Source organism: Narcine bancroftii, chromosome 4 (assembly GCF_036971445.1).
Source record: "Narcine bancroftii isolate sNarBan1 chromosome 4, sNarBan1.hap1, whole genome shotgun sequence".
Lineage (NCBI taxonomy): Eukaryota > Metazoa > Chordata > Chondrichthyes > Torpediniformes > Narcinidae > Narcine > Narcine bancroftii.
In genome coordinates, this window is record NC_091472.1 from 119,057,581 (window position 1) to 119,083,348 (window position 25,768).

General features: G+C 38.9%; 1 protein-coding gene across 10 annotated transcripts in view; it reads left to right on the forward strand.

Annotated features, from left to right (window-relative positions):
• Window positions 1-25,768, forward strand: part of arvcfb (ARVCF delta catenin family member b) — a 312,666-nt gene that overhangs the window by 54,170 nt on the left and 232,728 nt on the right. For 7 of the 10 annotated variants that reach the window (XM_069932586.1, XM_069932585.1, XM_069932587.1 and 4 more), the window contains one exon: window positions 1,725-1,778. The exons of 1 other annotated variant lie outside the window; for it this stretch is intronic. The gene's annotated coding sequence lies outside the window, so the exon portion shown is untranslated. Of the gene's footprint in view, window positions 1-1,721; window positions 1,779-25,768 lie in introns of all 10 variants that reach the window. 2 more of the 10 variants (XM_069932580.1, XM_069932584.1) reach the window with 1 other exon arrangement.

Genomic DNA, 25,768 nt, shown 5'->3' on the forward strand with positions numbered 1-25,768 from the left:
GGACATTTATTATCTCTGATTCCGTCCGTGACTGCAGTTTCAAGTCCTCCCATGTTCTGTTTGTCTGAGAGTTCATACCAAGACTCTCAACCATCTTATTTCCTCTTGTTTTAATATTTTGGAATTAAATTCCTTAAAGTGAAAGGATTTATCTTCAAAATTCTTAGTTTGCATCATTCCTTTTATCGAAACCGTGTATAATCCTTGAGATCATTTTTTAAAAACTCATTTGTATTAGCATTATTGAAGGAAATTATTAATACAAAATTACTCACAGAAAACAAGGGAGGTATAGACAAAAGTAAACTTACTTTGTATAAATTAATTTTAGAATAAAACTTGTCATCTGTAAAAGAGATTAGTTGAATTTTGCTATGTTGTGTTTGCTGCAGTTAAATATATTTTGACTTGCATGGATTGTACACAAAACAAAGCTTTTCACTGTATTAATGCAACAATTAGCAATTCAATTAATTTGTACCACATTTCCTTTGGCCAGTGGGGTTGGCAATTCAGTCAGGTCTACTTGAGATTAGATGTTGAAAACATGATGCTCCAACACATTTCCTCATTGTTCTGGTTTCACTGTGTGCAGACTGAAATTGTTTGAAGGCACAGATTCAGCAGTGCAAGTCACACCTTTGAGGAAAAAAATGAGTTTAGAAAATGTTCTTTTGAAGCAAGCTGTAAGTGACAAAATGGTCAAGTTGCTTTTCTGTTTACTACTCCTCGATTGCTTCCGAAGTATTGCACGAATAAATATTTTTGACCTACAAATGGTTTTTAAAAAAAAAAAAATGGCAGATTGAAAATTTAAATAAAAATAGTAATACTGGAGGCACTTGGCAGTATTTGTGGAGAGAGAAATGAAGTTAATGATTCAGGTCAGTGATCCTTCATTAGAAGTGCAACAAAAGAGAACAGTATATGAAAGGCCATTGAACTTGTGTGTTTACTGTTCCTTAACTGCTGCCTGACCTGTGGAATATCTCCAAACTTTTTATTTCCTCATTTAATTCTGTTTGCAACACATCGCTGAAAATTGCACTTAATTTAAAAGGAAGAATAACTGCTAAATTCTTTGTTACCCAGAAATATTCATAGGATGCTTTTTTGAAAACCGAGGAGGATAATTGATTTTCTTTGCAGACCATGAATACTCAATTACTTGGAAGCTACAATTAAATGACAAATTGTTCGCCTGATGCTGCCAGTTTTAAACATTTATGGATAAAGAAACTTGAAACATAAAAACCAACATCTACATTTTGAGTTTCTGGCATAAATCCAGTGTAATAGATGAGAATGGTGGAAGCTTCTGTCAGCTGTAACTAACATAAAGCAGACAAAAATCCTGCATGGTCACATGCTCAAATTCACTTGTAATAAAACGACTAGCATAAAGATATGTGCTGCTAATTGTAAGCAAACACTGATTTGAAGGATGCATTGTGACCTTGTTTATAATCCATTACCTGGAGTTGACTTGAAGTCCAGAGTAGCAAGTTCGCCTTAAGAATGATTTTTTCTGGCTTGCTTTGCAAACTGAAACAAAAGTGGACCAAAATATTTTGTATTTCATCAGGACAAATGAGGTGAATGCTTTGTGTATAGTTATTAAGCATTTTAGACAATAGATTTATCAATCATACATTTGCATCTTTTGAATTTAATTTGCCCTCCTTTTTAATTAATAAATTGATATATTTTCTTTCCTCCAGCAGCTTGCATAAAAAGTATATATTGGAGCATCTCCCAAGATACTTACAGGTCCTTGGGTAAGTGAAATAACTTTAAAATTCAATTTGAAAAGAAATAATATGCAGCTGGGTGAACATATTTACCAGTTACTAAGATTTTGATAAATGGAATTTCCAACAGTTTAGATAGCCCATGTATTTCAGAAGCATGAAGTACACTGCACACGATGAACCACAATGTTATTTTGAGCATGTTTAATATATAATTATGAAAAACATGGTTCAGAGGGTTTTGTGGATGTGAAGTTGGCTGTGAAAGTTGATAGACTAGCTGCAAAAGGCAAACAACAATGGAGCATTCTTTTCTTGAACCTTCTTTCCCATGGTATTCTTTTAACCCTTTGGACTCTGGCCATTTTTAATCTTTCATAATGTATCCTCTGGACTGGCTCCATGGGTAAACTACAGCATGGATACCAGTATGAACTAGCTGGTCGTTGGGTGTCAAGCCAGTCCAGGAAATGGGCTTGTTGGTAGTTCCTGAAAACCAGGACATGGACTCCACAGGGTTAAGTTATAATGTGTTTTAATTTTTCTTTTTATTTTCAAAAACTCATACAAATCCAAACAAATGAGATAATCTCTTTCAACAATAGTATATAACACGCAGATTCTATTTAATCCCCTACCCCTCTCCCCTCCCTCTCATACCCGAATACAAAAAAAGGTTGTATAAACAAATATGAAGAACCAAATATTAAAGTTACAAACCCTTAAGGGAACTTAAGAAAAACCCGAAGAAACCTAAAATAAAAAAAATAAAGAACAAAATACAAGAGCACGTCACCTGCGCCATGACCCACTTCATTGATTGCAATCATTTCACTACTGCCACAGATTGTTTCATTTTCTTTATTCAGAAAGGGTATAATTATATCTGTATACCAATGTGTCAAATTACAATGTTGACTAAGAGGGGATAGGATTGATTCCACCACTTGGGATACTTAAGTCATGTGACATGATTTATTTTAAATTTTCTGCATATTAGGTCATCAATGCCTGTCAGTTTTCACTGTTTATTGTATGCATTTGATATTTCATTTTTATTGAAGAGGAAATTTTTCCTAATTTCTTCTGCTTCACAAATGCAATAATAAATTTGCAGGTCTGCTGATTGGTGTTGAGGAAGTTTAGCTTTGAGAATTGGATCCTCTGGTCTTCCAGTTTTTATTCTTTTTTCAGGATACTCAGCTTTGGTCTTTTTGACATTCCGCTTAGTCTTTATTTACATTCATAATTTTTATTTAATGAAATCTGAATCACCATGAAGGGTTTTATTGTAAGATAGAAAGGGTAGCTTTTTTTTGTCACCCAGCTTCTCTTGCCATTGACATTTTGATGGTTCACCTGTTCACCTTGATGTAATTTTGTACATCATTTAATGACTTTTTAATCATCCCTTCTGACATTGTTCACCAAGAATGCATGGTGTACACAGAATTATTCTATTTATGATTTTTACACAGAAATAAATGAAAAATTCCATAAAAATTTACATACTTATCTCCAGAGTGGATATTTACACAGGAAGTACTTTTACACTGCCTTCCTGTGTTGCGGGGTTTGTCGGAGGGGGAACATTGTATTCATTAGCCCAGTTTCTTAGAGTGCCTGTGGTAAATTTACACCTGCTCTGTATTTATTTAAAGAAAAGTGTAAGGTTCTTGTTGGAAAAAATTACAGGATGGAATTTAGCAAATAAATTCTGTCATATTTTTACACGGCCAACGGAGCAGAAAATTTGTGCAAATTTCTGCTTCTCAGTGGCTGTGTAAAAGTGCCCATTGTCGTATCTGCCAATATTCTGATGTATCAAAATCTTCAATCCACCCTGCTTCTATGCTTTGACTTCTACCAAATGTGTGCTGTTCAGAATCTGGGCATGCTAATCTGAACTAAGTACAAATCGATGCAAACATAATCTGTAGGGATTTCAAAGTTTAATTGTATAGCAAATGATCAACAGCAAATCACTTGTAATAGTGTTTAAACAACAAGGTGAGGCTTTTTAAGCATTCAAATAATGTTTGAACTCACCAAAAAAAAAATGCTGGCCACCACCACTGATCAGACACTTCCCCACCAAGGGTCCCGCTCTTACCCGGGAGCTTGAAGTCCCTGCCGCTGGCACCAGAAGCCTGAAGTCTGCTGCTGCTGGTGCCGGGAGCCTGACGTCCCTGGTCAGTTCAGCTCTGAAAAAGTTTTAGATAAATGAGGATTTTGGAGAATCCAGTTTTGGATGACAGGAGTTGTACTGCATTTCTGATTCTGCTAAAATATTTATTTTACATTTCTAAATACAGAAACTCTAAAAATATTAGCTAATGCTCTTAGAACTCTTTCATATTTGTACTCTGAGCTTCCTTTGTTTTGCATATCCTGATGGAAATGAAATGGCAGAAGGTTTTGCCCCAGTAGAAAAATTCCTCTGCAAGATATCAGTTGACCAGAGACTTATTAATGGCAGATGCAAAGGGAAGGTGAATGTTGAAATGCTGCTTTTGTTGCTAATGCAGTAATAGTTCTTCTCAGTTGTTGACCTGTTTTAAATGTGACCTGTGTTTGAAATTGAAGATTGACGTATGCTTGACCTGTTCAAGGCCAGCTTTCTTGTCCTGTTGCACTCAACTTGGCTTCACACTATAACTTAGCATTATGACATTGTGATTTGTAAAAGACCATAAGAATTTATGGTCTTTTACAAATGAACAAGTTCTTCCATGTATTTGTGACTTTTTAAAAAAAAATGTTTAATTTAGAAACAAAGCTAGTTTACTTTGTAGTTTCTTTGAACACCTTTTGTATTGAAATTACTGTTTTCTTTCTATCCTCTTTTCAAAAAAGAATATTGAATTTGAGCATAGTGGGCTCTGCATGTGAAAGCTTCCTTTGCTGATCTCATCCTTGTTGAGTAGTGAGGTTTTCAGGGTGATTTTTTTTTTTGTTGTTGTAGGGTCTCAGCTCTGAGGCCCAAACCAGCCCTCTATCAAAGATCCATGACATTTGAGTAACTTTTAAATAGCAGACATTCTGATACTAACTTCAGAATTTTTTTTTAAAATTTTTATATTTCACACTATAAACCATATAGATCAAGATGCATACATTTTCCTTCTTAAATATATAGTGACGTTTTCTCCCCCCTTTCCTCCTCCCCTCCCTCCCTCCCTACCTCCCCTCCCATTTATTTAAAGTTCAGAAAATAAGATACATTAAACCCATCAAACAATGTTGTCACTCAATAAAAATACACAAGAAATTCCACTGAGTCAGTTCTTTTCATTCTCTTCTCCTTCTGTCAATTTTAGGTGGTAGATGTCCATGGTAGGTTTTCTCTATTATGTTTCATGTATGGCTCCCATATTTGTTCAAATATTGTAATGTTATTTCTTAAATTATGTTATTTTTTCTAATGGAATACATTTATTCATTTCTATATACCATTGTTGTATTCTCAAGTTATCTTCTAATTTCCAGGCTAACATAATACATTTTTTTTGCTACAGCTAGGGCTATCATAACAAATCTTTTTTGTGCACCATCCAAATCAAGTCCAAATTCTTTGTTTTTTATGTTACTTAGGAGGAAGATCTCTGGGTTTTTTGTGATGTTGCTTTTTGTGATTTTATTTAATATCTGGTTGAGATCTTCCCAAAATTTTTTTCACTTTCTCATGTCCAAATTGCATGAATTGTTGTTCCCATTTCCTTTTTACAGTGAAAACATCTGTCAGATACTGTTGGGTCCCATTTATTTAACTTTTGAGGTGTAATGTATAGCCTGTGTATCCAGTTATATTGTATCATACGTAACCTCGTGTTTATTGTATTTCTCATAGTTGCTGAGCATAACTTCACCCATGTTTCATTCTTTATCTTTATGTTTAGATCTTGTTCCCATTTTTGTTTAGTTTTACCATTTGTTTCCTCATTCTCATTTTCTTGGAGTTTAATATACATGTTTGTTATAAATTTTTTGATTATCATTGTGTCTGTAATCACATATTCAAAATTACTTCCTCTGGTAACCTCAGACTGCTTCCCAATTTGTCCTTCAAGTAGGATTTCAGTTGGTAGTATGCCAACACTGTATCATGAGTTATATTATGTTTATCCTTCATTTGTTCAAAGGATAATAATTTATTTCCCGAAAAACAATTTTCTATTCTTTTGATCCCTTTCTTCTCCCATTCTCCAAAGGAAAGGTTATCTATTGTAAAAGGGATTAGCTGATTTTGTCAGTATTAGTTTTGGTAGTTGGTAATTTGTTTTATTCCTTTTTACATGAATCTTCTTCCAAATATTGAGCAGATGATGTAATACTGGAGAATTCCTACGTTGTACCAATTTTTCATCCCATTTATATAATATATGTTCAGGTATCTTCTCCCCTATTTTATCTAGTTCTAATCTAGTCCAATCTGGCTTTTCCCTTGTTTGATAAAAATCTGATAGGTATCTTAATTGTGAGGCTCTATAATAATTTTTAAAGTTTGGCAGTTGTAAGCCTCTTTATACCATTCTGTTAATTTATCTAGTGCTATCCTCGGTTTCCCCCCACCTTTCCATAAAAGTTTCCTTATTATTTTCTTTAACTCCTTGAAGAATTTCTCTGTCAGTTGTATTGGCAATGCCTGAAATAGGTATTGTATCCTTGGGAAAATGTTCATTTTAATACAGTTTATCCTTCCTATTAGTGTTAGTGGTAAGTCTTTCCAATGCTCTAAGTCGTCTTGTAATTTTTTCATTAGTGGATAATAATTGAGTTTATATAGATGGCCGAGGTTTTTATTTATTTGTATACCTAGGTATTGCATTGCTTGCATTTGCCATCTGAATGGTGATTCTTTCTTAAATTTTGAGAAATCCGCATTATTAATTGGCATTGCTTCACTTTTATTTGCGTTAATCTTGTACCCCGACACTTCTCCATATTCCTTCAATTTCTTATGTAATTCTTTTATTGATATTTCTGGTTCTGCTAAGTATATTATAACGTCATCTGCAAATAAACTGATTTTATATTCCTTGTCTTTTATTTTTATCCCTTTTATATTATTTTCTGTTCTTATCAATTCTGCTAGTGGTTCTATAGCTAACGCGAACAATAAGGGCGATAGTGGGCATCCCTGCCTTGCTGATCTGCTTAAGTTAAATTGTTTTGATATATATCCATTTACTGTCACTTTCTCCAATGGCCCCTTGTATAATGCTTTAATCCAATTAATATACTTCTCTGGTAAGCTGAATTTTTGTAGTACTTTGAATAAATAATTCCATTCTATTCTGTCAAAGGCCTTCTCTGCGTCTAAAGCAACCGCTACTGTTGGAGCTTTATTTCCTTATACTGCATGAATTAAGTTAATAAATTTACAAATGTTGTTTGTCTTTTTTTTAATAAATCCAGTTTGGTCTAGATTTACTATTTTTGGTACATAGTCGGTTAATCTGTTTGCTAATAGTTTAGCTATTATCTTATAATCTGTGTTAAGTAAAGATATTGGTCTATATGACGCTGGTGCGAGTGGATCTTTCCCTGTCTTTGGTATTACTGTAATTATTGCTGTTTTGCATGAATCTGGTAAGCTTTGTGTTTTATCAATCTGGTTGATTACTTCCAGGAGGGGAGGAATTAATAAATCTTTAAATGTTTTATAGAATTCTATTGGGAATCCATCCTCTCCTGGTGTTTTATTATTCGGTAGTTTTTTTTATTATCTCTTGTATTTCTACTATTTCAAATGGTTCTGTTAATTTATTTTGTTCCTCTTTGTAATTTCGGTAGTTCTATTTTAGTTAAAATTTCAACTCTTTTGTCTTCTTTCCCTTCATTTTCAGTTTGATATAATTGTTCGTAGAATTCTCTGAAGTTTTCATTAATCTCCGTTGGATTATATGTGATTTGCTTGTCTTTTTTCCTTGATGCCAATACCATTCTCTTAGTTTGTTCTGTCTTAAACTGCCACGCTAGAATTTTGTGCGTTTTTTCTCCTAGTTCATAATATTTCTGTTTGTCTTCATTATGTTCTTCTCCACCTTGTATGTTTGTAGTGTTTCATATTTTATTTTTTTATCTGCCAATTCTCTTTTAGTTGTGTCTTCCTTCATTGCTAATTCTTTTTCTATATTTGCTATTTCCCTTTCCAATTGCTCTGTTTCCTGATTGTAGTCCTTCTTCATCTTGGTTACATAACTTATTATTTGCCCTCTAATGAACGCTTTCATTGCGTCCCATAGTATAAACTTATCTTTCACTGATTCCGTATTTATTTCAAAGTACATTTTAATTTGTCGTTCAATTAATTCTCTAAGATCCTGCCTTTTAAGTAGCATGGAGTTTAATCTCCATCTATACATTCTTGGAGGGATGTCCTCTAACTCTATTGTCAATAACAGGGGTGAGTGGTCCGATAATAGTCTAGCTTTATATTCTGTTTTCCTAACTCTGTCTTGCATGCGAGCTGATAACAGGAATAGGTCTATTCTTGAGTATGTTTTATGTCTACCCGAATAATATGAATATTCCTTTTCCTTTGGGTGTTGTTTCCTTCATATATCCAAAAGTTGCATTTCTTGCATTGATTTAATTATAGATTTGGTTACTTTGTTCTTTCTGTTAATTTTTTCCCCAGTTTTATCCATGTTTGAATCCAAATTAAGGTTGAAATCCCCTCCTATTAGTATGTTCCCTTGCGTGTCTGCTATCTTCAAAAAAATATCTTGCATAAATTTTTGATCTTCTTCGTTAGGTGAATATGCATTGAGTAAATTTCAAAACTCCGAATATGTCTGACAGTTTATCATTATATATCTCCCTGCTGGATCTATCATTTCCTCTTTTATTTTGATTGGTACATTTTTACTGATTAATATAGCTATTCCTCTAGCTTTTGAATTATATGACGCTGCTGTTACATGTCCTATCCAATCTCTCTTTAATTTCTTGTGTTCCACTTCAGTTAAGTGTGTTTCTTGTACAAATGCTATATCAATTTTTTCTTTTTTCAGTAAATTTAGCAGTTTCTTCTTTTTGATTTGGTTATGTATTCCATTAATATTTAAAGTCATATAGTTCAACATAGCCATTTCATACTTTGTTTATCTTTCCTTTCCGTTTCCTCATCATCACCTTTCCTTCTTATCCATTTCTGCTTTCTTTTTTTTGAACACTTTATAAGACAACATTTCTAAAACATAAAACATTTCCCTTATTCTCCTATCTAAAATTCCTTTAACCCCACTATCCCCTCCCCTCCCTGAGTTGCCCTTTGTCCCTTTTCGGGCAATCACATCTCCCCTCTCCATTTGGATTTGCGAATTCACTCGTAGGCGTCAACTGATTTCGCAGTGACCGTAACTCTTCCCCACCCAGACCCCCCAGAAAAGATTTTAATCTTCATATACAACAAAGGTCACTGTCTTAATTCCCCCCATACTTCCTTTCTTCCCTTTCTTTCCCTTCTTAGTTCTTACCTATATTCTATTTTTTTTAAAATATATACATACACATACATATAGTTTGTGGTCATTTTTGTTCTCGTTACATATCTTCATCTCTCTGTTTTGTAGTTCTGCAAATTTTCTTGCTTCCTCTGGATCCAAGAATAGTCTGTTTTGCTCTCCTGGAATAACTATTTTAAGTACCGCTGGATACTTTAGCATAAATTTATATCCTTTTTTCCATAGGATCGTTTTTGCTGCATTAAACTCCTTCCTCTTCTTCAGGAGTTCAAAATTTGTGTCTGGATAGAAAAAATTTTTATGACCTTTGTATATTCCAGTGGTTTTTTGTCTTCTCTTATTTTCCTCATTGCTTTCTCCAATATATTCTCTCGTTGTATATCTTAAGAATTTTACTAGAATGGATCTTGGTTTTTGTTATGGTTGTGGTTTAGGGGTTAATGTTCTGTGTGCCCTTTCTATTTACATTTCTTCCTGTAATTCTGGTCTTCCTGGGGATCCATTCTTTTATAAATTCTCTCATATTCTTGCCTTCTTCATCTTACTTAAGGCCCAGTATCTTTATATTGTTCTATTATAATTTTCCATTATATTTATCTTCTGAGCTAACAGCTCTTGTCTCTTTACCTTTTTTTATCGGATTCTTCTAATTTCTTTTTTAAGTCCTCTACTTCCCATTTCTACGGCTGTTTCTCGTTCTTCCACCTTGTCCGCTCTTTTTCCTATATCTGACATGATCATCTCTAATCTATTCATTTTTTATTTTGTACTTTTTACTCTTTTTATTTCACTGAATTCTTGTGACTGCCATTCTTTTACTGATTCCATATATTCTTTAAAAAAAATATCCATTGTCTTGCCCTTCCCGTAATCTTCCATTTCTCTGTTCTTCCTCCTTCTTCTGAGTCCATTCCAGGATCTGTGTCCTTTACCTCTGTCTCTTCTGGTTTTCTTGTTGGTTTGTTTGTTTTATTTTGTTGGGTATTTTTGGTCGTCTTATTTTAGAAGTGTCTTGCTGCTGGTCTTCTTCCTCTGGGTTGGTCATCTGTTGTTTCTTTGATTTCTTTTTACTCTCTTTCTTGCTCTCATTATTTTCTGTGTTTTCCTCTTGCTGCTTTGTTGTGGCTGTCAATTTCAGCTGTGGAGATCGACTCCTCAGCTGGTCCCCCCTCCCGTCAGAGTTATTTTTGTCTTGTGCGGTTGCGCACTTTTGGCTCCTTGAGCCATTTTTGTAGTCCAAAGTTCGGGGCTTCAACTGACCTTAGGGAGCGGGCTTCTCTCTCCGCGGCGGGCCTCCTCGGACAGGTAAAGCCTTCACCTTCTTCTTCCGACGTCCTTTCTTCTCTTCTTCCCGTTGCTTTTGGCTTTTCTTTTTTTCGCTGCTATTTTCTCCACACCTTTATTTTCACTTTATTTTGGTTTTTGTGTTTGTGTCTTAGTTTTTTCACTCTTTTTTTAACTTTTCTGGAGAGGGCTGGAGTTCCCCGACTGGCCACTACTCCATCACGTGACTCCCCCATAATTCATACTTTTAAAAGTTTAATGAAAAGTGCAATACAGTTTGTTTTCAATTACAACTGAAGTAAAATACTTAAAACTTCTTCTGTCTCCCTAACTTAGGTTGAGAATCACCATGCAATTCGTGGTGTCTCAGATCCTACACCAAATCTGATCTGGAGTAAGATCGGAGTGTTACCAGAATCAGCAACCCTAGGCTTGACTGCTCCTGCATCTGTTGTCACTCGATTAATTTTGAACTGTTGTATTCACCACCATATCGTCACAGAATCATAGAGCCAGAAGGCAAGAAAATTGGTCCTACAGCCCACCTTGTCCATGCTGACTTAAATTTCCCATCTGAGTGCCCCATGTCCCTCTGGTTTCAATTGGAGCCATTGCCTCCAGCAATTAACACTTATTTACGTTTTAAGATCTGCAATTGTAGTGTTTTGTTTTCACATTAGATAAAAAGAATTTGCATTTCTATTCAACAAAAATTATTTGGAAATTTAGGGGAACCTTTCTTTGGATAAATTTGTTTTGCCAAATGCACAAGCTTTGAGCAACAAGGATATGGTGTGTAGAAGTAGGGGATTTTCTGATTTGCTTTGGGTTTCGTGTTGGCTGTATACCTATTTGAAAAAGGAGCAGGATTGAGTGTTCGCACTTTAAAAATGTGTATTGCGATAGAACCATAATTTGCCACCTTTTGACTTAATTTTTGCTTGTTGATTTCTGGAAAATGTTAAGATCATGTGAGTTGTGTTCCAGGTCAATGCAGTAAAATCCCTATTATCAGGCACCTGCGGGGATAGTGGATGTTAGCTATGTGAATTTTCCAGTTGACTGAGACTTGTACACCATTTAAAAGATGATGCAAACTGAAAGTAGCTTGAAAGAAAATCAGTGTTGTAGTCTTTAATTATATGAAGTTCACTTTAACCAAGTATTTCCCGTAAATAACAAAATTTAAATTCTAACCCTGGTTGTTGGCACTGTAACAACACTGTAGCTACTGCAATAACCATGCCACCAGCATAATTAACCACATCCCCCAAGTTTACAAATAAAGCCTTACTGATATACTTAATAAAAACTCTTACCAGGCAGGGATAGACACACTTTGGAAGAGTTGCCCCAGCAGTGAAAGGCATAGAACACTTTGGTTCGACATCAAGCACTTCTGCTTCTTTAAACTATATAGGTTCCATGACCTAGCTGCTTGTTTTCCTTACTTTCCATTACTCTGTGCTTGTTTCCTGAATGAATACTGATTTGGGGGGGCGGGGGGGGAATTTTTAAAAAAAAAAGTTATTTCCCATCTCTTTTGGCTCCATACAAAGCCAACCATTCTGATCTTCAGGGGACTGGATTTTATCCTGATGTGCCTGTCAAACCCTTGATGCAACCCAAATTACCTCCACGCCAGTGTCCCCTCCCAGTCAAGGCCTTGGAGCACCTTCATCTGTGGACAACCTGACTAACCACTTGCAAATGTCCCAGTGAAGTTTTCAGCGCATCTTCCTCGCACGGCACTACCTGACTCACCTCCACACAAGTGACCTGGTCAGGCTGTTGGCGCATCTTCCTCGCACTGACAACCCAGCTCATTTCCACACAAGTGGCCACAATGAAAAAATACGCACCCATCGTAGGGCATTGCCCATTCTGCAGGGCATGCATGTACAATGAATTCTCAGCACTCCCCATTCTCCCAGGGTCCATTCACCCAGTCTTATTCACTGGAATTTAATTGTCCTCTTTTTAAGCCAGTTGATTGAATGTAGGAAAATGGGGACTTTACTGTTTCTAACTTGTCTCTGGACCACTTATTCCAGGTGGTCTGTGGTGACATTGCAAAAATGAATATTCAATGATATAATAAGTGTGTCAAGCAATGGTGAAAATTCATGGCAAAAACTAAATAACAATTTTCCCTCAAAAACATAAATCCTATTGGTCTGGGATGGGGCTTGAGCTCACTATCCAGCTAACCACTGGTGGTCTGAGTTTGTTATAGGTAGTTTGGTAAATAAAGAATAATTGAGAGAATGGAATAAGGCTGAGAACCAACTTAATAATTGTCATTTAAATAACACTCTAGAAGTGGATGAAAAAAGACTGAATTGAATCATTAGGCACTTTCAGGTGCCCAATTGGCCCCCTTGTAAAGCCGCATATTTTGGCAAAATACGGCTGTGGGAAGGCCACGTGAATGTGCAGGAGGTGCCTGCAAGGCGAGTTTGGTAATCCTCCTCCAAGAGGGATAATCTCCGTAGCACAGTGGCCTCCCCAGCCATCTGAATGCATCCCCCTAAAAGTGGCTGCATTCAGATGACAGTCAGTTAGCCAGTGCCTGACAGCTCCTCTCCCAGTCCCCATGCTGTCAGGCAGCCGGCGCGGGCTGTAAGCGCCCTGATCCCGCTGCCCTGCTCGTAGCCAGCGCGGGGTGTCCCCACACTGTCATGACTGATTTCGGGAGTGGGGAGAAGGGGGCTGGAGCGGGCGGCGGGGGAGAAGGGGTCTGGCAGAAACAATGACAGTACCCGATTCGAGTGCCTCTTCTCCCCTGCCGGCCACTCCAGCCCCCGCACTCACCCGCTGGCCGCTCCAGCCCCATGAGTGGGACAGCAGGATCAGTGTGGGGATGTCCCTGCACTGATAGCCCGCGCTGGCTGACCTAGCTAACACCCAGCCATCCTGAATTGACAGCCCAAGAGACAGGAGCCAGAATGCACTCAGATGTGCATCCTGGTGCAGCTGTCCTTTCAGGTGGCCAGTGCTGCGCTTTTAACGCTGCCACGTGATCTGCAATTTAAAGGGATGCTTCTGCTGCTTCAGGCGCATTCTTAGTGGTGGATAGTCCACTTGGAAAAAGCCTAATGTTTCAGTACATTCTTGGTGTACACAGAAGAAATTTTTGAAAGGCCTGGCATGGAGACAACTTTAATTGAAGCCAAGATCTGTTTATCTGTTTATGAACCTTGAGTTTGTGTGATCAGATTTTATGCTTGTCTGTTTAATGTTGCTGAGTAACAGAATTTTTAATTTGTACTCTTCAGGCCTTCCTTTAATTTGAATAGGGCAGATTTATTGCATAAATCATTTCAATCACTGATTTAGGAAGTTGAGTGCAACTTCAGCAGATTAAATCCCATTGAGGGTAGTAGAGGAGCATAGTAGAATGTTGACTTGTACAAAATCCTGAGCTTCCTGCAAAATAAGACATGGATTATTCTAATTTGGATAGTTTCATGAAGGAAATGGATTGAGGTTGATTTTCAAAAAATTGTCAGTAAAATTGATCATGTATTGGGTCAAAAGCAGGATAAAGTGTGAATAAAGCTTTTGAATCCAAATTTGAAAATTTGTCTTTTCATGTTGGATGGATCACTGAAGTGACTGCTGAGTTAGATGCTTCATGTTCACTGCAAAATCTGTCTTATGGTTTTTAGGTAGTAAATCTGTCTTGGGTTTTTAGTAAATTCTTGAAATTTCGAATGCTGTCTGTTTTGTGGTTTCTGTAGTAGCTGAGGCCAAAGTGGGATTGGCAGGTGGTGTCTGGACAAGGATAGTTTGTGATGTGCTACTGGGGCAGAGCTTGTGTCCAATTTGTATTTGTGATTTGGTCCCGTTTAAAACTTGTTAATGCAGGGTTGTAATGCTTTTGGAGGTAGGTGGTGAGATGATTTGGTCTGGTACAGGCAAGCCTTGAAGGGCAAGGCTGTCATGGTGGGTCTTTGGCAGGTTGAATGAGATGACATGAGGCCCAAATATGCTTCAGTTTGTCTTGTCAGTCCACATTTGGCAGATGCTTTCCTCCATGATGGCAACAGCAAAAGTGACCAACACTGTCTTTGTGGAGCCCAGGTCTAAAATTGACAGAATGAAGGTAATCAGTGTTTTGTTCCACAGTGAAAACTAATTACTTGAAATTGTACAATTCATTATTGATTCTGAAAGGATCCAACATGTCAAGAAGGAAAATGAGGTGCTGTTCCTCATACTTACACTGCCCTTCGTTAGCACAGTTCATGGGATTGGGATAAGGTACAGAACAAAAGTGACAGGTAGCTGGAATTTCAACTAGGTTGTGACTTGGTTGAGCAGAGATCAAGGGTTGCCAAACTTCTCTATAAGAGCCATAAACTATTAACTTCAGATGTTTGAGAGCCACAAGACATGAAAAAAATAAATGTACAATTTTACTTTTGCCTATTTTGTTACAATTTTTAATAAATATTAAAAAATGCATGTATGTAATTATTCATGTAGTTTTAAACTTGTATTTTAATTTGTTTTACTTTCAATAATCAAAAAGTACACATACTGTATATATTGGTATTACAGTGGAATTTTGTGGACCATATTTTAGGGTAAAATTTAGACTGTCAACTATTATGTGCATACTATTTTTGACCACGTTAAGTTCATGTGTCATTAGGGGCGTCTGGAGTTCGGATTGGCAGGCGGGCAGCTAAGACCAAATGGCAAGTCTGAGTTTGGTGCTTTGGGAACTCAAATGGGCGGGCAGCCAGGGCAGAGGTGAGAGTCTATGGTTGGGAATTCAAGTGTTTGAGGGTGGGTGACTTTGATCACACTTGCACTCCACTAATTTCACTGTCTGCAACACAGCCACATGCCACAGCCATTTGCTGCACTGCTGCAACTGATCCTGAGTGTTTCAATCACAATTCCATTCAAAACTTAAAATTAAGCAGATCACAACCTCCATGGAGCAAGATGTGGGCACAGACGGGTATGTGGTAAGTAATTATCATGCCAAGGGTGCAAGGCACAGTATTATTCCTGACACATAATGGAATTAATATAATCTCCACCATTAAACCCATCTCAAGCAGTGGGGGAGATATGGAGATCAGCTTTGAGAAATTCAACTGACAATTATTAAAAAAACGTGGCCAAAGTTTGTTTAATTTATTTAACTTTCTACATTCAAAACCACCTGGCTGAATACAAGTTCAAGCAGCAGAGAAATTTTCAATTTGGGAAGAAACACTTTGACAAGAAACACTTTGACCGTGTAAAACACAATGCTATAGCATGTCTACACACGTTTGGCAACAAAAAGCTGATTAAATGAATTATTTTGAGGTACAATTTTGTTGGGTGAAGAAGAATGTGAAAACTTAAACAGAATTATTCACTGCAGTGGGACCATTTTAAGCAAAAAGCTAACATTCTATTAAAGCTGCACAAATTAAATGCACTCTTGTTACATGCAACCTAATGAGTTATGGGTACACCTTTCAAGCACAAATGTTGCATTGCCTGACCTCGCATACATTGTGGGCTTTGCCACAAGCATCATTAATCAAAACAGTCAGTTGCTGAAAATCATCACAATACAAGTGAAAATACCCAAAATCTTGGCAGGAGGAATTTTCCGAATATGCTCCAATGACCGTGAATGGCTCATCAGGACAGCATGACATTTGAAGAACAACTTGATGATTATGCTCTTCTGCATCTGCTCAATTTTCTACTTCATGGAAGTCGGCTGTTTGGCAAGTTATGTAGTAGTTTGGTTTAGAAATGGGGCACATGCCAAATGGATTAGAAACTTGGATATAAATACTTTTCATTGGAGGCCTCAACACCTCTGGCTAATTAAATTTCTCGTAGATGCTGCCTTTCAGGTGGGTGGGGGGGGTGGGTGGAGGGTCCTGGGATTGGCTGGTGATGCTGTTATGGGGATATTAGAATGGTTATGGATAAATATGTCCTTAAGAGATTGATGGTTTAGTGTAGGTCACTTCGCAGAGAAGCACTTCAGAAAAGACATTTCATTTAAAATGCAAGAGCTTGGCTGAAGCTAGATGTTGAGGGTCCAGTTGACTTTTCAGAAGCAATGAAGAATGCTGATCTATTGTGTATAGGCAATAAAGTCCAAGCTCAGAAGTACTGTTAAGATCTTTCAAAGATTGGGTTTGGAGCCTTGGGAGAGGTTTTTGGTTTTTATCAGCAAGATTCTTCTCTCAGAGAGAGAGAGAGAGAGAGAGAGGGAGAGAGAGAGTTCAGTTCTACAGTAGCAGTTGAGGCTGCAAAATGGCAAGCTGGCAGGCTTGTTGAAAGACCCCATTTTGAAGACAGGTTGTGAGTTCTGAGTTCAGCCTGTTCAGAACTCTTGTGGTCCTTTCGAGAAGAAATGGCTGGCGAGAGTATTTCTCCTGAAATAAGGGAAACGAGGAACTCGTTTGGAAAGCCCATGATGGGGCAAGTTCCTTCAGCAAGACACTGAAGTGACTGATTAGAGGAAATCAGTTTGTGTGTATCCAACGAGCAGCAAATTTCTCTGAAACTAACGACAACTTTCCTGAGCGGTAACCATTTAACTTTAAACATCAGAGCCTGGTGAAGATTCATAAATGTTAAATTCTGTGCACAGTATAAGAATTGCCTGATACTGGTGACTGTGAAACAAAGAACTTTCCTGAACATATACAAATTACATATATGTGTGCTTAGAATTAGAAAGGGGTCAAAAATTAGTTTGATTTTTATGTTAGAAATTTAAAAGCAACTTTTGTTTAAATAACTGTTGTCTTGGTGAATTTCTATTGCTGCTGGGTTTTGGAGTTCTCTGGGCTCATAATGCACAGAGCACTGCCTGGCACTTGCAAACTACAAATATTGCCAGCTCATTACCATGCACAGGCCATTCAGCATTTCAGGTTATGAATTTACTTAGTTATCATTTTTCATGTGGTTTTCAAATCAATTCATCTTTAAGAATGCAAATTTCAAGATTTCACTTTGTTCTTCATAATCTTAAGATTGCCAAAATTGTGTCTGTCAATTTTTTTTCCTGTTAAAATCTACGTAGCAATGTAAATTGTGTTACAGTCACTTGGGTCAAGTCCTGAAATAGCAATGAAATCGATGACGAAATGAATGGTGAAAGATCTTGATTAAGAAATGAATGCAGTGATGGTTCAGGTCCAAAAAATTGGTGGATTGACAAAAAAGTGGGGTTGTGCTAAATCAGGGTTCACGAAAAAGTATATTTAAAAAAAAAAAACCATATGAACATTACCTGTATTTGCAATCATCATTTTTAATTTCTTAAAAGATCAATCAAATAGCTATCGGGAAGTGAAATTCAAAGTGCTTCTGAGCTGGAGGATTTTTGGGCTCCACATCCTGGGTCTCCAGCTAACGTTGGCTAACCTCGAGGTACTCAATAACTTCAGACACTTTCAGGGGTGGGGAGGAGCTCCTCATCGACATCATCCTCCTGTGATTCGTGAACGATCTATAGAAATGTTACAGACAATCTGAGTCCGTCCGATTCTCATGTCGGGCATTTGTCATCGGCAGAGCACCACTGGTGAAAATTCTGTTAAATTCAAACCGTCTCTGCGTCTCACTCATCTCCATCTGTGAAGCTGTAAAATTCTTGCTCATCATCTTGGTGGATTTTTGTAATTGAAAATCCTGGACCTGGACTCAGACCATTCTCCCAGCATTTTTCCACACATAAGGAACTGATTGCCCTTCCCACCTAAGTGACTAACGTTCATGCTTTTTAGGTAGTCTTCCAGCATTGTTGATTTGCCTACAATTCTACAAACTAAATTCACACACCTAATTCTGCTTTAGCACAGAGATGATCCCCTGATCTAGGGGCTGGATCTTGGATGTAGTGTTCCTTGGGAGGTAAGAAACTTGGATCTTTGTGTCACAGCCTAATAGGTTGGCAGCTAGTGAGTGGGCGGGACAGTTGTCAAGCAAAAGATGTACTTTGGGTTCTAGCTTTTGCTTCCTTAAATGAATGCAGACAGCAGGGACAAAAGTTTTGTAAAACCAATCCTCAAAGATGACACAGGTCATCCAAGCATAGCTCCTCTGTGGGTGCTCGAATGGTAACGACTTTATGTTCATGTGGCGGAAACAGTGGGGCGAGCGAAATTTGCCAATCATAAGTACTTTTAACTTGTGTGTTCCAGTCTTGTTAGCACAAAACAGTGTCACGCAATCTTTGCGTTCTTGGAACCCCTCGTGTCAGAGTATCATCTTCGCTAGACTGTGCAGTCTGGGATCATGTAGCAGAGGCCTGTTTCGTCACAGATGTACACTTGTTCTTTGATTTAGCCACCTTCTAAAGAGTGTTTATTTCTGTCCGGTATTCATTGGCGGTACCATTGTCGGCTGAGCGAATTTCTCCAGACACTAACACTTGAGAAATCCTGTGGTGTTTAAACTGGTCTAGTCATCCATTGCTTGCTTTGAACTGCGGTTTTTCCATTGATCAGCTGGTCAAACTTCTCGTCTTGAGTTTTGAGAATAGGCCCGGAAACTGGAAGGCCTTCTGATCATGCATGAATGAACCACTTGTACAGGGAATCATCGAGGCTGATGATCTTTGTCTGTCTTCATGTGTTTGTCCCACCCCTTTTTCAACTTTCCAAAGTTACATGCATAACTCATCTTCCTGATATTTCTAGTTACCAAGTGCTGATTAGGTATGTGAGGTTGTGTGCATCTTGGGTTTGACTTTTATTCTTGATTGCGTCAAGTGATTGAAGCTTAATTTTTGTCTTCTAATGGTGCATTCCATTTTGACTGAAAACAATTTCAATTCTGGAAAGGGGATAAAAAGGAGTCTGCTGGCTGATCGTGTTGTAGCAGTTTGCGTTAAATTGGGGTTCCACTGTATTGGCCAGCAGACAGAGAAGATACAAAAACCCAAACTCCTTTGCAGTGGACAGAAAATCAACTGATTGCAGAGGAAAGTGGAGTAAGTAACCAAAAATCTCTCGATACAAATTGGAATTGGCAGCGAAACCAAATGGTGCCATGCAGCTATGTCCAAAAAGCATGCAGTGCAATGAAGCCAGCTCAAGTGGAAGGAAAGCAGAACCAGAGCCAATTGTGACTATCCTAAACATGAAACAACTGTGGTAATTATGTTTTGAAACCAATGAACTATAGAAAAGACACTCCCTGTTAATAAGATGATTGTATAAGAGTCGGTATGTTTCTATCCAGAACCCTCCTATCAAATTTGCAAGGAAAATGCGCAAGTGACACGAGTCACAAAGATTGATAATGCAGGCCAGGAGCATGGGCTTCAGGGAGGGACAGTCGGCTTCAGGGACAAGATGGATCTGAAAATGTATGGATCTGATTCATGAAGCAATTGCTGGAGTGTAACAACGAGCAAATGCACAGTGGTTAAGAAAAAAAATACAACTGCAATATGTTGACCAATAGAGTAAACACAAAATTCCATAAACTGCTGAAGTGCTTTGTCTTTTTCTCTCATCTTTCTCTTAAATGATTCTTGGCTATTAAAGTTGAATCGCATTACAACAGATTTCTGAAAATCTTACTCCAATTCAACCCAATACATTGCAACATCTACAAGAGAAGGCCTGGTTTTTCAAAGGTTGAATTGGGTAGTTCTCGGTGGGTAAAAATAAGTTATTTTAATCAACACCACTTTTCTCAACTTGGTTATTTACTGATATCCACAGGAAATGATAACCTTCCTGACTCATTTGGCACAGAACTGGCAACTTGTCATCTATCATGGCTGGGTGTTTTGAATTTGAGAGAAATCCCAATCTGTAACATTATCATACACAGCACACTTCGTTTTTTTGTTTGGGTCATCTGGCCACAAGCAGCTCATAAATATTACAAATTAAAAAATGAGAAAAATTTATTCAATCATAATCGGGAATGGGTCAGAAGAGGTGAGATTTAATTGAATCCACAAGCTATAATATCTATCACTGACCTAGAGATTTCTGGTGCCAAGTGCAATGCGTTAAAAGTCTTCTTTGGCTTGGCTTCGCGGACGAAGATTTATGGAGGGGGTAAAAAAGTCCACGTCAGCTGCAGGCTCGTTTGTGGCTGACCAGTCCGATGCGGGACAGGCAGACACGATTGCAGCGGTTGCAAGGGAAAATTGGTTGGTTGGGGTTGGGTGTTGGGTTTTTCCTCCTTTGCCTTTTGTCAGTGAGGTGGGCTATGCGGTCTTCTTCAAAGGAGGCTGCTGCCCGCCAAACTGTGAGGCGCCAAGATGCACGGTTTGAGGCGTTATCAGCCCACTGGCGGTGGTCAATGTGGCAGGCACCAAGAGATTTCTTTAGGCAGTCCTTGTACCTTTTCTTTGGTGCACCTCTGTCACGGTGGCCAGTGGAGAGCTCGCCATATAATACGATCTTGGGAAGGCGATGGTCCTCCATTCTGGAGACGTGACCCATCCAGCGCAGCTGGATCTTCAGCAGCGTGGACTCGATGCTGTCGACCTCTGCCATCTCGAGTACCTCGACGTTAGGGGTGTGAGCGCTCCAATGGATGTTGAGGATGGAGCGGAGACAACGCTGGTGGAAGCGTTCTAGGAGCCGTAGGTGGTGCCGGTAGAGGACCCATGATTCGGAGCCGAACAGGAGTGTGGGTATGACAACGGCTCTGTATACGCTTATCTTTGTGAGGTTTTTCAGTTGGTTGTTTTTCCAGACTCTTTTGTGTAGTCTTCCAAAGGCGCTATTTGCCTTGGCGAGTCTGTTGTCTATCTCATTGTCGATCCTTGCATCTGATGAAATGGTGCAGCCGAGATAGGTAAACTGGTTGACCGTTTTGAGTTTTGTGTGCCCGATGGAGATGTGGGGGGGCTGGTAGTCATGGTGGGGAGCTGGCTGATGGAGGACCTCAGTTTTCTTCAGGCTGACTTCCAGGCCAAACATTTTGGCAGTTTCCGCAAAGCAGGACGTCAAGCGCTGAAGAGCTGGCTCTGAATGGGCAACTAAAGCGGCATCATCTGCAAAGAGTAGTTCACGGACAAGTTTCTCTTGTGTCTTGGTGTGAGCTTGCAGGCGCCTCAGATTGAAGAGACTGCCATCCGTGCGGTACCGGATGTAAACAGCGTCTTCATTGTTGGGGTCTTTCATGGCTTGGTTCAGCATCATGCTGAAGAAGATTGAAAAGAGGGTTGGTGCGAGAACACAGCCTTGCTTCACACCATTGTTAATGGAGAAGGGTTCAGAGAGCTCATTGCTGTATCTGACCCGACCTTGTTGGTTTTCGTGCAGTTGGATAATCATGTTGAGGAACTTTGGGGGACATCCGATGCGCTCTAGTATTTGCCAAAGCCCTTTCCTGCTCACGGTGTCGAAGGCTTTGGTGAGGTCAACAAAGGTGATGTAGAGTCCTTTGTTTTGTTCTCTGCACTTTTCTTGGAGCTGTCTGAGGGCAAAGACCATGTCAGTGGTTCCTCTGTTTGCGCGAAAGCCGCACTGTGATTCTGGGAGAATATTCTCAGCGACACTAGGTATTATTCTATTTAGTAGAATCCTAGCGAAGATTTTGCCTGCATCATCACCCTGTACAAAAACAAAGGCGAGAAATCAGACTGCTCAAACTACAGGGGAATCACGTTAAAAGTAGCACTAGGGAAAAGAATGATTTGATAATGGTAATTTACTTTAATCAACATGTAAAAGGTCAAAAAATGAGCTTACCTTTCATAATTTTCCAAATGCGCCAATTTTCATGAAGTAAGCCAACAAAGCAATTAACCACTGTTTCACTGTCTACTATTCCTCCAGAAAATGGGAGCTGCATTCGGACAATTTAATCAAATGAACAATGTTGGGGGAAACTTGTGTTACATTCAGCTTATGGTAACTCTTTAATTACTTGTACCTTTTTAGCAGAGTTGGGAAACTCCGTCTTAATGTATTGACTCTAGTTTCAGGTAAAATGAGCTTAAAAGTTCACCAGAATTATTTTAGTAGGTTTGGGGAGTGGAGGATAGCATCTGAAGTGAAAGGATGTTCTTGCTGCAATTACCAAAACATTAAACCAATTGATGATATTAGGAGGGTACTGTCCACAAAAAAATGACCACTAAAAGTCTTGTTGGATGAGGCCCTTCTTACAAATGGAAAAGAACGAACAATGTTTAAGTCTCATTTCATTACTTCATGACATCATCCAATTCTTCATATTCTTATGTCATGTATTCATATTTCTTATCTTGCTGCTGGGATCTGTCCAAAAAAAATTCAAACCATTTTGGTTATTAAGTTCTAAGACCACAGAACTACTCAGCATGACAAATAACTATATAGAATTTATGCAACTACAGTTCATATTTTTATTTTTCAGCATCTGGACATTTTCGAAGTCAGCATTTCCCACTTAATTGCTTTACTGCTCTCGAAGATGGTGTAAACTGCCATCTTGGACCACTGCAAGCTTCCAGTAAAAATACTCTCACTGCTATAGGTAATACATTTTCAAGCCAGGACATTGTGTGATTTGGAAGGGGATGTGCAGGGTTTGGTGTTCTCTTGCTTCAAATCCTCTGGATAAATCAAAGTCACAGGAAATTTTGTACTTTTGTGTAACTGAGGTTAATTTCATAGACAATACAGCCGCTGTGCATTAGTGAAGGAACGATCCATCTATATTTTGTGCGGTTCATGGCATACTTGTCAAGTGGGCTTTTTGTAGCCGCATCAATATTTGTGTAACCTGAAAAACTTTTGTGGTGCCAGAAGTGACTTGCCACAGTATAGCCAGCCTCTGGAAAGTGGCAGTAGGAAATTAGGGTAGATGCACCTGGAAGTGAAATCCCATTGTAGATGATGGAATTTGCAGAGAATTACAGATTGGCTGTGAAGGCTGACGGGCTTGTTGTAAGGACAAGGGGAATCCATAGGGATTTCTTTCTCCTTGACCATCTGTCCTTTCCCAGCATTCTCCCTCATGCTACCTCCCCACTGTGGCCACAAGAAGTCCACCACTTACACTTGAACCACCTTCCTCACCACTATTTGGGACATTAAACGGTCCTTTCATTTGAAGCAACTCCAATAAAATTCTGACTAAAATCATCTACTTCCTTTGAAATGGCTGAGAAATATTTATCATTTGCTATTTCAATATTTGCTTCAGAGAGCCAATTGTGGCAGATTGTTATATTTTATATTGTATATGGATATGTTTTGAAGGAGATAAATTGTGGCAGGTGTTTTAGTGTAGTTCATATACAAACACTTCAAAACCGATATCATTTAAAATGCCAGAACTCTGCTCAAGCCAAATAGTCCAGGCTTTGGGTACCTTTGCAAAATTTTTGAAGGATGCCTACAAGGACTTCACGAGTAGGTGTTGATTGGACATCCTGTGGAGTAATGGATTATTGTTTGGGAAAGCAACAGATGAATGAACTTGGAAGATTAGGTCCGGAGCTGCAGTCTGTCTGAAGGCAGTTGGCTGCTCTAAGAGGGTCATATGGTTTTCTCGGAGAGTGGGGAAAAAGAGAGAATTCTGTTCTACAGTTCAGCAGCAGCAACATGACAAGCTGGCAAGCTTGTGGAAGAACCCCATTTTGAAGACTGTGAGTTCTTATTTCAGCCTGGTCAAAGCCCTTGTGGTCCATACAAGAGGAGATGGCTGGCTGAATAATGTTTCACTTGTGACAGAATATAGATGTGTTTTGGGGAGATTGGGGCAGGTTTTAGTGTAGGTCACATATCTTCTCTTTGGCTTGGCTTCGCGGACGAAGATTTATGGAGGGGGTAAATGTCCACGTCAGCTGCAGGCTCGTTGGTGGCTGACAAGTCCGATGCGGGACAGGCAGACACGGTTGCAGCAGTTGCAGGGGAAAATTGGTTGGTTGGGGTTGGGTGTTGGGTTTTTCCTCCTTTGCCTTTTGTCAGTGAGGTGGGCTCTGTGGTCTTCTTCAAAGGAGGTTGCTGCCCGCCAAACTGTGAGGCGCCAAGATGCAAGGTTTGAGGCGATATCAGCCCACTGGCGGTGGTCAATGTGGCAGGCACCAAGAGATTTCTTTAGGCAGTCCTTGTACCTTTTCTTTGGTGCATCTCTGTCACGGTGGCCAGTGGAGAGCTCGCCATATAACACGATCTTGGGAAGGCGATGGTCCTCCATTCTGGAGACGTGACCCACCCAGCGCAGCTGGCTCATCAGCAGCGTGGACTCGATGCTGTCGACCTCTGCCATCTTGAGTACTTCGACGTTAGGGATGAAAGCGCTCCAATGAATGTTGAGGATGGAGCTGAGACAACGCTGGTGGAAGTGTTCTAGGAGCCGTAGGTGATGCCGGTAGAGGACCCATGATTCGGAGCCGAACAGGAGTGTGGGTATGACAACGGCTCTGTATATGCTTATCTTTGAGGTTTTTCAGTTGGTTGTTTTTCCAGACTCTTTTGTGTAGTCTTCCAAAGGCGCTATTTGCCTTGGCGAGATACGAGGTCACATATAAACACTTTAAAACAGATCTTATTTAAAATACTGGAGCTCTACTAATGCAAGACATGTTGAGGCCTCAAAGCCTTTGCTAGAGCTTTGGAGAGTGCCAAAGAGACTTCACTAATGGATTGTTGTTTACAAAAGGCAACAGATGAAAGAGCTTGTTGGAGCTGCATTCAGTCTGGAGTTGAGCTTGCTATTCTAGGAGTGTCATGTGGTTTTGCAGGCTTTCTCTGTCAGAAAGAGACACACACAGATCACTTCTACAGTCAGCAACAACAGTTGGGACTGGAACAGGACAAGTGGACAAGCTTGTGGAAAACCCCATTTGGAAGACTGGTTGTAAGTTCTTAGTTCAGCTTCGTCAAAACTCTTGTGGTTCATGTAAGAGGAGAGGACTGGCTGTCTCATGTTTGACATGGAATAAGAGAATCAAGAAGGAACTCTGTGGTGACCTGAAAGAAAGAGGTTATCATCTGGAGAACCCTGAGGGGGCAAGTTTCTTTGGCAAGAAACTGAAGTGGCTGGGTGTCCAGCGTACAACAAATCTCTCTGAAAACCAACAAGAACCTTTCTGAGCAATAACCATTTACCTTTGAAGTACCAAAGCATGGTGAACTTTATAAATGTTAAATTCTGTGCACAGTATAAGAATTGTCTGCAACCAGTGAACTTGGAGGAATGAGAAGTGAGATTGGACTGAATCAAATAACTTTTCTCAACTTACACATTATATACACATGTGCTTAGAATTAGAAGGGAGTTAATTGTAATAAGTTAAAGTTTGATCCTGTT